Below are 14077 nucleotides of genomic sequence, written 5' to 3'. Positions count from 1 at the left end.
AATGGAAACATGTATCACTGGATTGTTAAATTCTGACTTAAAAATTCACCCATAATATTACCACCATAACATAGTTGTAACTAGGTTATTTCAACACTGTTTTATATTCTCCATTTTTTAAATCAAGCATTTTAAATATTTTCAGTGTTTCTAGTGTTCATAAATTATAGCCTTGTTGACTTACTGTATTTCATATGGTTGAAGAACTACAACCTAATTATTTTTCTATATTTTCTCATCTGTCGTTTTTCTGTTAGCTGTGTAAAGGGATGATTTTCAAAATATTTAACAGCAGAAACCACACAGGCACCAGTGAATCAAAAAGGATGCCTAACTAACCAGGACAGATGACATCCGTTACACCATCTTGGTGCATACTGGCTGAATAAGAGCCTTTGCCATGGGTATCTTTTAGAAATGTTTTAACTTAGAAAGCCTTCTAAGGAGATGCACAGCCCATTCAAATGCACTGACATGTAAAAATCAGTGTCATCTTAATGTACGTTAGCAACACCTGCTAATGATTTTAGGATGACCTATTCATAGAATGAAACCTGTAATTTAAGTGGGAACGATTTTAAATGACATAATTTACAAGGAATTTTAACAGTTTTACTATTTAACATGTATAATTTCCCCTAATTATTAAAGCAATAAATGTTCTTTGTAGAAAATCTTAAAAAGGCACAAAACGATATTCCCATCATTCAGAAGTAACCATTTTTCTCTGCATTCATGAACATAATATATATCTCTTAAAATAGGATCATGCTCTACATAGTAATTTGGGGACCTGTTTTCCTTCTTTCTTTTTTTTTTTAAGATTTTATTTATTTTAGAGAGAGTGTGAGCAGCGGGAGGGGCACAGGGAGAGGGAGAGAGAAAATCTCAAGCAGACGCCGCACGGAATATGGAGCGCCATGTGGGGCTTGATCTCACGACCCTGAGATCATGACCTGAGCTAAAATCAAGAGGCAGACACTTCACTAGTTAAGCCACCCGGGCACCCCTTGGCAACCTTTTTTCGTAATATATTGTGAACATATTGGTAGATACTCTTCAGCATGTGATTTTTAATCACTGCCTATCATGGATTTAATATGAAACCTCAATGGTCCAAAATCTACTCACCATCTTAGATCACATGAGTTATTGCTGTAGTTCCTCCTTCAAAGATACTCCCAATTCCCTTGGTCCTCTCAATTTGCCCGGTTCACTTGGCAAAAACCTGATGCTTGTTAAATTTAACTCTCTGCCTACCTCATGCCCACACGAGTAGGGTTATACAGGCTGGAGAAAAACCACCCAAGCTTGCTGACTGGTCTCACTTTAAATTCACAACTGTATCCTCTTCTCGGCACTTGGTGCCGGTTGGCAATTGCATCACGTTTCTTAACACTTGACTCACCTGTTCCCCTAGATTCTTTCACACTTTCTTCTGTCTTCTGAGACCTTCCTCCAGCACCTCTTCCCTTTGCTTCATTCTCAGCTGCTTTCAATTTCACTGGGAGCCGGAAGCAATCAGAACGTCCATATTCTGTCACCATCACCTCACTCAGTTCACTGGCCTCTGTACCACATACTCACGTCTCCTCTCACTGAGGGCAGACTGTCCATGTTCTGGGCTCTGGTTCAGCTGGCCATTGTGCACCTGATTCTGTGCCTTCTCAAATATCCGGTTACATCTTCAGCAGTTATCTCACCCTTGTGTGTCATCAATTTTTATCCTTCATTTGACCCTGCCTGCCTCCCCTCTGTTGCTGCATTTCCCCCCTCCCCCCACCCTCCCTCACCCCCGTTATAGCAAAGCTCTTTGAAATATTTGTCTACTAGTTGATGCCATTCCTTGTCTTCCGTTCTTTCTTGGTCCTATTCTAATCAGGCTTTTTCCAACACTATCCCAACCAAAAGTCAGTCCATTCTTATAGTTGCCAAGAGAAGAGAACAAAACAAAACAAAAAAACTTAGAGTAAGACTTGGTTCCTCTTTTTCTTCCCACACTCACATGCAGCCTCTCTGCAAATCTTGTTGGCTCTAACTGTAAGATACAGTCTGACTGCTGCTCCCATTTCCACTGATACTTCTCTGTGTTAGTTCCTGTTGTTGTTTGTCTAGGTCCATTTGGGCTGCTATAACAAAAATGCCATAGATTGGGTGATTCTAACAACAAATTTCTCAAGTTGTGGAGGCTGGAGAGTCCAAGATCAAGTTTCAGTGTTTGGTGAGAGCCGACGTCCTGGTTTGTGTCCTCACGTGTTGGAAGGTGCAAGGGAATCCTCCATTCATGAAAAGTCTCCCCTCTTGACCCAATCACCTCCCAAAGGCTCCATCTCCAAATGCCATCACCTTGGGGATTAGGTTTCAATATATGAATTTTAAGGGGACACAAACATTTAGTATGACATTGCTATAGCAAAATTATCACAAACTTAGTGGCTTAAAAACACAGATTATTAACTTACATTTCTGGAGGTCAGAAGTATAAAATGGGTGGTCAGGGCTTGGTTCCTTCTGGAGGGTCTGTCGGAGAATATTTCCTTGTCCTTTCCAGCTTGTAGAGGCTTCCTGCATTCCTTAGCTTCTGGTCCCTTCCTCCATCTTCAAAGCCAGCTGGGTAGTTTCTCCTCCCTCCTCTCCTTCCATAGTCACATCTTCTGACACTTCTGTTTCTCTTTCAAGGACCCACATGACTATATTCAGCCCGCCTACATAATCTTGGATAAGCTTCTCATCTCAATATCCTTAACTTCATCACATCTGCAAGGTCCCTTTTGCCGAGTAAGGTAATATATTCACAGGTTCCAGAGATTAGGACCTCTTTGGGGGTAATTATTCTGCCTGCTGAAACCCTCTTGCCCGGATTATGTCAATAGCCTCCTAAGCGGTCCCCCACTTCTGCAGCTACCCCAATATAGTCCATATTCTCCAGAGCAGCCAGAGTGGTCCTCTTACAACAGGAGGCAGAACATGGCATCCTTCAGCTCACGACCTTTTAGTGGTCACCATCTCTGGGGCAACATGGTCTCCCTGACTTCTGTCTCTAATATCCCTTCCTGGTCCCTCTCCTCGTTCCTCTTCAGCCCTGCTGGTTCCCTTGCCTGTTCCAATCTTGAGGCTCCTGCATCTGTTTTCTCTGCCTGGGAAGAAACGCTTCTGAACGGACCTGTGGCTCTTTCCCTCACTTTTGTAAGTCTTTGCTCAAATGTCATCTTAATGAGGCTCTCTCTGACCGTCCTCTTTTAAAACCTCACCCCTGATCATATCACATGCAGTCCCCATCCTCCTTTCTTGCTTTCTGTAGTTGCATTGCATTTATTGCCATTTAATATGCTATATATTTTTATATGTTTAACATATACATGTTTGTTTTTATTTTCCCACTAGAATATAAGCTCTGTGAAGGGCAGGCAGGGATTTTGTTTTGTTCACCGCTCTGTTGCATCTGGCTCAATAAATATTTATTGAATGGCTGGATTTAGATTGACTCCAAATTTCCCCTGTGAAATACAGGTGCATCTTTATATCCAAGAGGTTAGATTGATGAATATGTTATAGCCATAGACCTATGATATTGTAGCCTGTTTGTATCTTTTTCATGTTATACAGAAATACACATTTTCTGATTTTCAGCTAATACCTTTTTTCCCTGCCTCTATTTTCTTTTTCCATAGAGGACTGTACTACTTTGTGGTGTTACTTGAGTCTACATTTCTAGGGAGCCTTGAATACTTTTCTGTACTTTATTGTGGCTTTTTATTTGTTCACCCTATGACATATAGAGGTTAGTTAGTGGCTAGAGTGGTACCATGAAGCCTGGAAGAGCTCTTGGAGAACTGTGGCCCAACCAGGTGGCCCTTTTCCCCACGTTCTCCCCAAAGCCAGGGGAACTGTGGTTTCTTTTGCTTCTTCTCTGCTATTTGCTGTTCTAGTTGTGGATTCTAATGGCAACTACTTCTAGTTGTTACTGTTCTGTTTGTTTTTTTCTCTTTTGTGCTTTGACTTTCTGTTCTCTTTAGTACCCCATCATTTTTTAACCATCATGGGAAAAGAAAGGGGTCTTTTATCTGACCACACCAGTTGGTGTCTCTAACTTTCTGCATGTGACGTGCAACCATGTATTCATCATCTTCCCCTACCTTCTTTTGCATTCTATGCATGCAATTTTGGTGGAAAGAAGAAATTCTACCAAAAGGCCCTAGCTTTGTATTTGAGATCTACTTTATCCTTGGAGAGGTGTAGACCCTTTTAGGGTCCTGAGCCTACCACCACTTTGATATGTGAGGGTTGATATTCTCTCATTAACTTTCTGGCACAAGTGGGTATAGAGGGCTCTTCATTCTCTGTAGCAAAACTAATACAAGGCAGAAATGTTCCAGAAGACTTAACGAAAGGATGGAGACGAAAGTAAAATGAAGACAGTAGTAGAATCTAGACTAACACCTCCCAAAGTGTGGTCCAGTGTCCTCAGAATCCCCAAGACCCTTCTAAGTCCAGGAGATCAAAACAATTTTTGTAGTAAGTATAGACATATCTTCTTTTTTCACCCTAATCCTGTCATGAGTGTAGATGGGAGTATTCCAGAGGTTATGTGACATATGATTAGGCAACAGATCAAATGAAGAAGCAGATAAGATAATCTGGCTATTTTCTGTTATGCCAGACATTAGAGCAATTTGCAGAAATATAATGCCATTTTTCTCACTTTGATTTGGAAACTATAGTGATTTCTTTTTCCTATAAAACATGTTTATGTTAACATGCAATGGGTTTGTTGCTTTAAAATAAATGAATAGATTTAAATTTTCTCAGTTTTAATTTCTAATAAGATAAATGGCAACAGCTATAACTCACATGAACAAGTTATTTGGCTCTTAAATAATTTTTAGGAGTGGTCCTGACACCAAAAAGTTGGAGAACCGCTGGTAAGGTAATTTGGCTTTTGAAATATAACTTGCTCATGTTCACCTCTGTCTTGCCTACACCCATTGTTCCTTTAGACCCCACGGGGAGCAGTCTCTCTTGATTACTTGGAGTTTGCCCTCATCATTCATATTTCCTGCTGGAAAACATAGCTTTCTCCAATGATAATGGACGTAATTGCCCACAGGAGAAACCCAGACTGTTTTCCAAAGAGCTAGAACCGTACTCTGCTGCTGAAGCAAGCCATATCATAAAGATGACTGCAGGGTCCCAGGTGTGTGCTTATAGATTATGCACCTGGGTGATGATAGTTGACATGGGTGGGGAGGCCATTACTGGGGGGAGGGAAAGGATTCATTTATTCATTTTTTAACTTGTGATATGCTTGGTCCCAACTTGATGCTGGGGGATGCTGATGGGAATCAGAAATAGCCCTTCTCCCTTGATTCTTTGACATGGGAGTTGGTGGTGGCTGAGTGTCCTACTTTTCACAAAAGGTAGTTTTTTCCCATCTAGGCTATTTCCAGAACTAGAAATGTTTCAAAAGTCTATGGGTTCAATCAACTTGTGGTGCTTAGTTATGGTTTTGTGCTTTTCAGTTTTCAGAACCTTTAAAATATGCCCTGTTTATGGAATATATGAACAGGTGTTTGTGTAGATGTATATATTTGTGTGTGTAGATACACATATACATATGTGAACATGTGTATGTGTTCATTTTTATACTCCACATAAGTTAGGGAGAGTGAAACTTTCAGAGTCAGGAAAATAATTTGAGATGTAACTTTAGAAGTTCACATTAATCAGATTTGATTATTTGGTAATTATAATTTATTATTATTAGAGTAGTTAATGGTCATAAAAAATATGTGATGGGTAAAGCCTGTTTTTAAAATCATCTTACGGTGATTTCGTAGAAGTAAAGATGTGTTACCCCGTGGGACCTGAGGTGGTGTGCGATCAGGGATAAGCTGAGGTGCAGCGGGGTGAGGCTACGTGGCTCAAGTCCAGTAGCTAGCAGGACTGGAGTGGAAGGTAGAACCAGGACTGGGCTCCAGGTTCCTGCCACTCTACCGTGTGACTCCTGAAATCAGAGATTTGACCTTATTTCTTCTTTAGATAGAAGTCGCATTTTTATTAAATTAACTGTGTGGCTAAAATGCTCATAAGAGCACATTAACAAGAGTAAAGTGTTTGGATCCCATTAAAATGAATAATGCACTGGCGCAGTAAAAATAATGGTTTGTCACATTATAAGTGTGTTGAAGTTTTTCATTTATTGTGATCCCTTTAGCTATTTCTAGAGGATTTTTACTAACCTACTAGATGCACTATTAAGGCAGTTCTGTGATATTAATACAGGGCTTTGGGACTAAGTCCAGACTTTGCCTTTATTAGCTATGAGACTTTAGGAAATGTATTCCCATAGCTTAAATCTCATTTACCACTTTGACAATAGAGTATAAGTAGCTATCATAATATGGCTGTCAGGTTTTAATGAGGCTACATATGTAAATTCTTATAGTAATATCTAACAGTTACGTTGCCCTCGTGATGTGGATAGGGAGATGGGGTAGGGGATCAAACTGTGTGAAAAAATTACTAATTTGATAAGATTTTGTACTAAAAGAATAATAGGTAGGTTCCTACTTTAGATAAAGCGGTTAGAGAAGGCCTTAAAATGAATTCTCATGTTTCTCTGGGACATGACCATGAACCTGTGGAAATTACATTTTAGAGGATTTTTTTAAAAGCTCCCATTTGGAACATTCATATACATTATTAAACAAAATGTAGAAAACTCTTCAAAGAAGTGAAGAAATTCTAAATAATAAGATGGTACAGTACCTTCCAGCTGTTACATAAATGCTTATTATTAACAAGATTTATAAGAAAAAACCTAGAGAAACTCTAGTAAGTCCTGAAATCTTTATCTTAGTGATTTCTTTCAGTATTTTATATGCCACTGTTTTCATTAACATTTTTGTAAAGACAAAATCAAAGGTGATATATAATTGTGGAACTCCTGAAATGAAATGGTACATTTTTGGAGAATTTCTGCCTCAAATCTTTCAAGCTAGATCACTTGTTAGACAGCTTATCATTTGTTTGGGGGAAAAAAAAAAAGAATTCAGATCTATAAATCCTTTTAATAGCTAAGAGAGTTTTCAAAGATTGGGCCTGTGATTAATGCAGAGTTAATATATGTTAATGAATTTTTAAAATTCTTCTTTCTGTTCCCTCTGTAATGATTAAATAGTGTATGGAGAGAATAATTGCCTATAGTCTAAGTTATGCCCTCAAACAAGGCATCAGATATCATATATAGCTCTTTAATAATAATGTTAGCATTACAGACCACACTCTTGTGCTATGCATTCTTTATAACATGCTCCATTTTACTAGATGGGAAACTGGAGCTCAGTGTGTTAACTCTCCAATGGTCTTAGTGGCAGAACTCTGAACTTTGGGTTCAGAGTCTAGTTTTTTCCCCATTTCACCATGATTGTTGCTAACACGAGGGGTGGGTTCTGATGCTTGGAGGATTTGTAGAAAGCAGTAAACTGTGCAATGCTACTGAGCATCTTGTTAACGTCATGCTTACCTCTATGTGGAATCCGTGTATCTCCCCTCGGAAGATTGTATCCCTTAGGCCAGTATTCCAGTTATCTATTGCCACATCACAAACTACACCCAAATTTTCTGTTTTTAAATAATGATTTGTTCCTGTCATGGTCTTTGTAGGTTGGCTGCTTCAACTGGGCTAGTGTGGGGTATAGTGGGTAGCATGAGGCTGAGAGGAAAAAGGTCAGATGAAAGAGGACCTTGTTGGCCTTAGGTGGTGGATGCCACTTTTCTGGGGCTCTAGACCATCCTTTGTATAGAGGTGTTTTGTATTTCCTTAACTGGGAGAGATTGGTTAGGACATAAGATAGGAAGAGTAGGGAGCAAAAAAGGTAGCCAGGGTGTACCAGGAGAGGAGAAGCAGAAATCAGAATCTGAAAAGGATACTATCAGTGAGGGTTAGTGGTGGTGACAAAAGCAGTTAAAGTTTATTAGGCTTACAGATGTTAACAAGTAAATATTTTGTTGTAATTGGTGGTATTGTCGTTACAAAAGTGTGGAATTTAGTGCCTTGTTATTGAGAATTGTTTTGGTTGCAAGTGACAGAAACCAAATATCTCCCAAGAAATATATTGGCTCATGTAACCGAAAAATTACAGAAGTCTAGATTTTAGGAGTGGCTAGCTGGACCCAAGGACTCACATGATGTTGATCAGAGCACAGTCTCACTCTCTCTTTTTCTCAGCTCTGATTTCTTCAGGTTAACTCTTTTCAGGCAAAAGACTGGCCCTGGTTTCTCTAAAAAGTACAGTGTTGGTAGAATTGGAAGATTAAGGTATCTTCTGTAAGAATTACATTTATTAACCCTCCCAGTATTCTTAAAGATCACTCTCTTCAATTTTATAAAGAGAAATATGTGAAGAAAAAAAAAAAAAAACCCCATGAAATGATAAAAATTTAGCAGCACTGCATACCTATTAGAATGACCAAAGTCCAAACAATGACAACACAAAATGTTGGTGAAGATGTGGAGCAGTGGGAGCTCTCTTTCACTGCTGGTGGGAAGGCAAAATGGTGCAGCCACACTCCAAGACAGTTTGGAGGTTTCTTATTAAACTAAAGATACTCTTACTATACAATCTAGCAATCACTTTTCTTGGTAGTTAGCCAAAGGAGTTGAAAACTTATGTCCACCCAAAAACTTGCACAGGGATTTATAGCAGCTTTATTCGTAATTGCCAAAATTTGGCAACCAAGATGTCTTTCAGTAGGTGAATGGATAAACTATGGTACATGCAGACAATGGCTTATTATTTAGTGTTAAAAAGAAATGAGCTACCAAGCCATGACAAGGCATGGAGAAGACTTGAATGCATATTACTAAGTGAACAAAGTCAATCGGAAAAGGCTACCTACCGCACGATTCTAATTATATGACATTATGAAAAAGACAAACAGAGTCAAGAGATCTGTGGTGTGGCAGGAGTGAGGAGGGGGAGAGGGATGATTAGCTGGAGCACAGAGGATTTTTGGAGCAGCAAAACTACTCTGTATGATACTATAATGATGGATGTATATTATACATTTGTCCAAACCCAGAGAATGTACAAGACCAAGAGAACCCTAAGGTAAACTGTGGACTTTGGGTGATGATGTGTCAGTGTAGGTTCATCAGTTGTAACAAATGTACCACTCTGGTGGGGGGTGTTGGTAATGCGGGAGGGTGTTCATGTGTAGGGGCAGAGGTAGATGGGAAATCTTTGTACCGACCTCTCAATTTTGCTGTGAATCTAAAAACGCTTTTAAAAATAAAGCCTTTAAAAAGTATTTAGCAGTGGTTTCTTAGTTTGCTAATCCAAGCATATGACTTTTGCGTAAAACTTGAAGTAATGGGAGGATGTAGGAATATCAGTCTTGGTAATGAAGCCTCTAACCAATGTTCCAGCCTAGACTGGGTAGTTTATAAGTGGTGGGAAATTTATCTTATCTGCTCTTACTGGGAGTGACAGAACTGAACACTGGTCATTGTGTTAGGCAGCGTGCTACGCACAGTACATTAATTATCTCCTTAAGCCTTTCAACAAACCTATGACCTAGGTATTATAATCTCTATTTTACACACGAGAAACTGAGGATTAGGGTGGTTAGCAACTTCACAGAGGCCACAGAACTAGGGAATTTTAGAGCCAAAATTTAAATCCAGGTAGTTGGAAACCAGAGTGTCCATTCTGGACTGAATTATGTGGCTTTGCATCTCTAGAATCTCCAGTCTCTTTCCAGATGCTCAACCAGACCCTTTAGATGAGCCATGTGAGTTAGTGTGCCTGTCTTTCATGTGGACAGAACACATTGATAACTCCTCATGCTGTCCTTGGGGCTCACAGAGAAGATTGCTCCTGCAAACACTTTTCAAAGCAACTTTCAGCTGCCGTTCTGTGGGGAGGTTTGTTGGTTAGAGCATCCATCCATGAGTGGCAGCTGGCCTGCTTGGGTTCACTGTTCCACCTAAGGAAGTGAGCTGTGTAAGCTGTTTTTCCCTTTATTAATGCTTGCAATTATCTGAAGAGAGTAGGAAAATTGGAACACTGTTGCATAACTTTGAGGCATTTTCAAGAAGCACCTCTAAATAAACAAAGCCTGAACCTTTTTTGCTTGTGTAGCTTTTGAAGGGCCAGAATTATTTTGTTTTGAGAACATAAATAAACCCAACCTAGCACCTTCCCTGTGGACCACTGAATTAGTCTGTGTATTCCTGTTCCTGTGCTCAGAACAAAATAGAACAAGTTATGGAAGCTCATCACTTCTTGAAAGCAATAAACTTGAATGGTCTAAATGAGATTTCTCCAAATGTTAAGATGGAGAAATTTATGATCAACACTTGAAAAAGTAATGGTTGTTCATTTTTAAATGTTAATTTTATTATAGTTCTTTAATAAATTGACATAGGTAAATACCCTTTTCCTCAGACATGTACTTCCTCAGGTATGTACTTACCTTGAATTCTAACCAAGCTAGCATTGAAATTTTAAATTGCCTTTCTTGAAAAGATCAGTTTGTTTAGATCTGTGATTTATATTATTTCCTAACTGGAGAGAATTATAAAAGAAATCTTAAGTAGGGAGATAAAAAGGAAATTAGCTTAGGTTCCCAGTTCAGAATCAGATTGGCTTTCTTGGTTATTGTTGATTCTAAGGTTATATCACATACCCCTGGCCAAATATATTTATGAAAATACATTCCAAAGTCAGTACATTTGGTTGGGCCACAATTAAAATGTTATCTGTATTTATTTTGGGGAGGGTGTAGTTTAAATGACTGAGAATAACTTATGTCTAGATTTATTACTGATTAACTTCTTTCCCCTTTGCTGGAAATTCTCAATTGGAAAGCTCTATTTCAAAGCAGCAAAACTGGTCGTTAGCATTATTCAATACTAACACTATTGGTGTACATTTAAATTCATGAAGAATTGATTATTGGATACTAGGCTCAGTGCTCATGATAGACATGAGTATGGCCCAGTTTCCTTATAGTTCACATCCTGGCTTTGGAGGGGAGATGAAGGGGGAGAGAGAGACTGAAGCAATTAATTCCGTTGTGGTGGAACAACAGTGTTCGGTCAAGAGTCACGTACAATGTACAGTGGGGGGCACGAAGAGAAGAGGTTCAGCCCTGGGGTGGTCAGAAAAGCCTTTACATAGACAAACTAGAAACTGGCTCTCATGGGAAGAATACAGCTTACCAGCTATATGCCCAGAGACCTAAAACAGCACGGTGAATTCAGGGCCTTGTACATAGTTTTGTAGTTGAAACTTGTTTTAAAATTAACCCAGGATTTGTTTTAATCACATATGGTAAGGCACACAAATGTAGAAATGACTGTCACGAAGGAAAAGTTTTGTTCTGTTTTGGGGAAGTTTTTATAGTCAGATCCCTGGAAGTAGGCACAGCATTGCCACATAAGACCACATGAGGAAGCACCAGGGTCAGTCTGGAGGCAGAAGGAGTAGGGGAAAGCAGGGGCAAAAGCCTTTATTGTGGTTTGCAGGGGAAGGAATGGGTAAGGCAAGGTAAGCAGACTTAGTATTGGTAGTCTGACTAATTTCAGGAGGCCCCAGGATGGATTGACTGCCCCTGGTTGCCGGATACTTGGCCCTGGGGGTAGATTAGGGCCGGGAATAGTGGTTGCTAGTGAGAGTCTGGTAAAGGAGGTAGACAGAGAGGCCATGGGCTCTGCATTGGTTGGTTTGCATATGAAGGTCACATTCACAGGGGAGTCGTTGGCTCTCTTTAAGAATTGGCCAGCCTTGGGAGGGATTTCTCTCTGTAGTCAGTGAGACTCAGATGCCAGAATGTGAAGAATCCAGAAAATAAGAAAATGCAGTTAAGACAAAGCTTAGGAGGTAAAGAGGAGGAGGGTGGGTGCTGGTATGTAAAAAATGAAAATAGAGATAGAATAAGGGGTTAGATCTTGGAAGACCTTGATGAAGGAGGTTTGGGCTTTATTGTTAAGTAATAAAGAACTCTTGACAGAGTTTGAGCAATGCCATAATACCTTAGACCTGCATTCCAGGGTAATCCTTCTTAGCAGTGAAGAGTAAGATTGTTTGGAGAGGTGGAGGTGCAGAGACCAAGCAGGAGATTGTTGCAAGTGTTATGTGAGGAGGACAAGGGGCTCGAGAAAGACAGTGGTGGCTGGGATAGAGAGGAGGGGATCATAGGAGTAATACTTACAAGGTAGCAATGAAGAGCCTTGACTGACTGGCTGTGGGTATGAGAGGGGTGAAATTGGTTCTTTTGACACTCAGGTGAGTTGTAGGGTGGTGGTATCACAGCCCAGACAGGGAATATGTGAGGTGAAGGTGTCCAGTGGAGAAGATGAAGAGTTCAGTTTGGTACTTGATGAGTTTCCTGGCCTTATTGGAACACCCAGGGTAGATTATTTAGCAGACAGTTGAATTTAAGGTTCTCAAAGAACTAGATTTGGTAGTAGAGGACCATTTGTAGCAGCTTAGAGATAAAAGGAAGTAGAGAGGGAAGACAAGGCATAGATGGGATTAACAATCTTAGAGAGAGGGGCAAAGAAACAGTTTCTTTTGAGAAAGGGAATAATGGATTATTTTGCGAGTATTGGGAAAGAAGATCACCAACATGAAGAGGAAAGCCAGGGTGAATGTCACAAGGAGGAGGAGGATGAGCTAGGAGCCTAGAGAAGGTTTGGAATGTCCACCATGGAACCAGGGACACATGGGAGGATAGGCCTCCTTCTCACTAGTATGATTCACTGAACCTGTAATGAATGGTCTTGGCTCCTTGGGCCCAGGTGAGCTTGGAGACTAGAAATGCATACTGGCTTTAAAGTAAGCTGTTAATGTGCTTTAGCACTGCTTAGCATCCTGAGAGAGCACAGATGGCAGATGCTGGATGGACCCAAGCTTACTGCATTGAGAAATAACTGTTTGAAGAAATAGAAGCATCTGGAGAAATATGAGCTCTGGATGGAGAAAAACTGTGTTTGGGGAGTGGGAGATGAAGTAGGGGAAAAGGAGGTCTTTGTGTAGTCATGATGAAGTCTAAGGATATGAGGATGTTGAGGGGGAGTTCTGATGAAAGCTGTTGGAGCCAAGGATATTAAGAAATTGTGAGTTCTGATCCCTTTGCTTATATGATTCATGTACTCTGGGATACTGGCAAAGTTCTGAATGAATACAGGGGACTAAAATCTTAAATAAGCCACTTTTATGTTTTCTCTTTGTTTGAATTTAAAATGAAAATGTAATAACCAACAAATATTCCATTCACAGTTAGAATTACACCTTACCTCATGGTTCATTACAAGCTTGTATGTGGAAACATCATTAGCCTTTTTCTAACCAGTAGGATTCTTTGATCATTTGGTAATCTAGACTCTTCATCCCCAAAGAGTAGTTCAAATGTAAATTCCTGTTAATACCTTGTGAAACAAAAACAGTCATTTTTTTTTTCAATTAATTCAGACTGGGAGGTGTTTATTTCCCTTGAGGAGCAGGCAGCTTCCAGGGCCATGTAGCCATATACAGTGGTGTTCATTCTATGATGAGCCTTTGTGATGAAGGAAGAACAATCCAATGCTGTTGCAAAACCATAAGGTGTTTGGTGGCTCTAATGACTTCCTGGGTCCCTTCTTCCTCCAAATAATGGATCCGTTCTAAGGACAGCATTCTTGCCAGTGGCTGTCTGTTTGGATTTCTAATTCTTTGCTCTCATTTCCAAATCTAGTTCTTGTTGAAGAAAGAGAAGAAAGCACTAGGAATGCGAGATGCCCAATGTGTTCCAGTGTGTCTCTGGGCCTTTCACTCAGATAGGGGCCAATGGCTTTATGAATCCTAGGGTAGAGTCTTAGGCCATCATGGTGCTGATCAATTTCTTGACCTTGGAAGGTGTCCATGGAACGTTGCTGTTGGCCTCCTAGCATGATTTTGTGGCTCAATATAATCATAGCAAAAATGCTATAACATAGATCACCTTTAGAAGTGCATTTATTCAATTATCCTCCTTGAAATAAAGAGAATTTGGTGGCATGTTGTGTACTCCATATATGTTGTGTGTGTTT

At 39.9% G+C, this 14077-nt stretch overlaps 1 protein-coding gene across 3 annotated transcripts in view; it reads left to right on the top strand.

The window, feature by feature from the left end:
- CTTNBP2 (cortactin binding protein 2) overlaps window positions 1–14077 on the top strand; it is a 150688-nt gene that overhangs the window by 30186 nt on the left and 106425 nt on the right. The window lies entirely within an intron of this gene.

This window comes from Halichoerus grypus, chromosome 12 (genome assembly GCF_964656455.1).
Source record: "Halichoerus grypus chromosome 12, mHalGry1.hap1.1, whole genome shotgun sequence".
In the NCBI taxonomy this organism is placed as follows: domain Eukaryota; kingdom Metazoa; phylum Chordata; class Mammalia; order Carnivora; family Phocidae; genus Halichoerus; species Halichoerus grypus.
The sequence above is the reverse complement of the archived record's forward strand: the minus strand, read 5'-3'. Positions and strand labels throughout refer to the sequence as shown.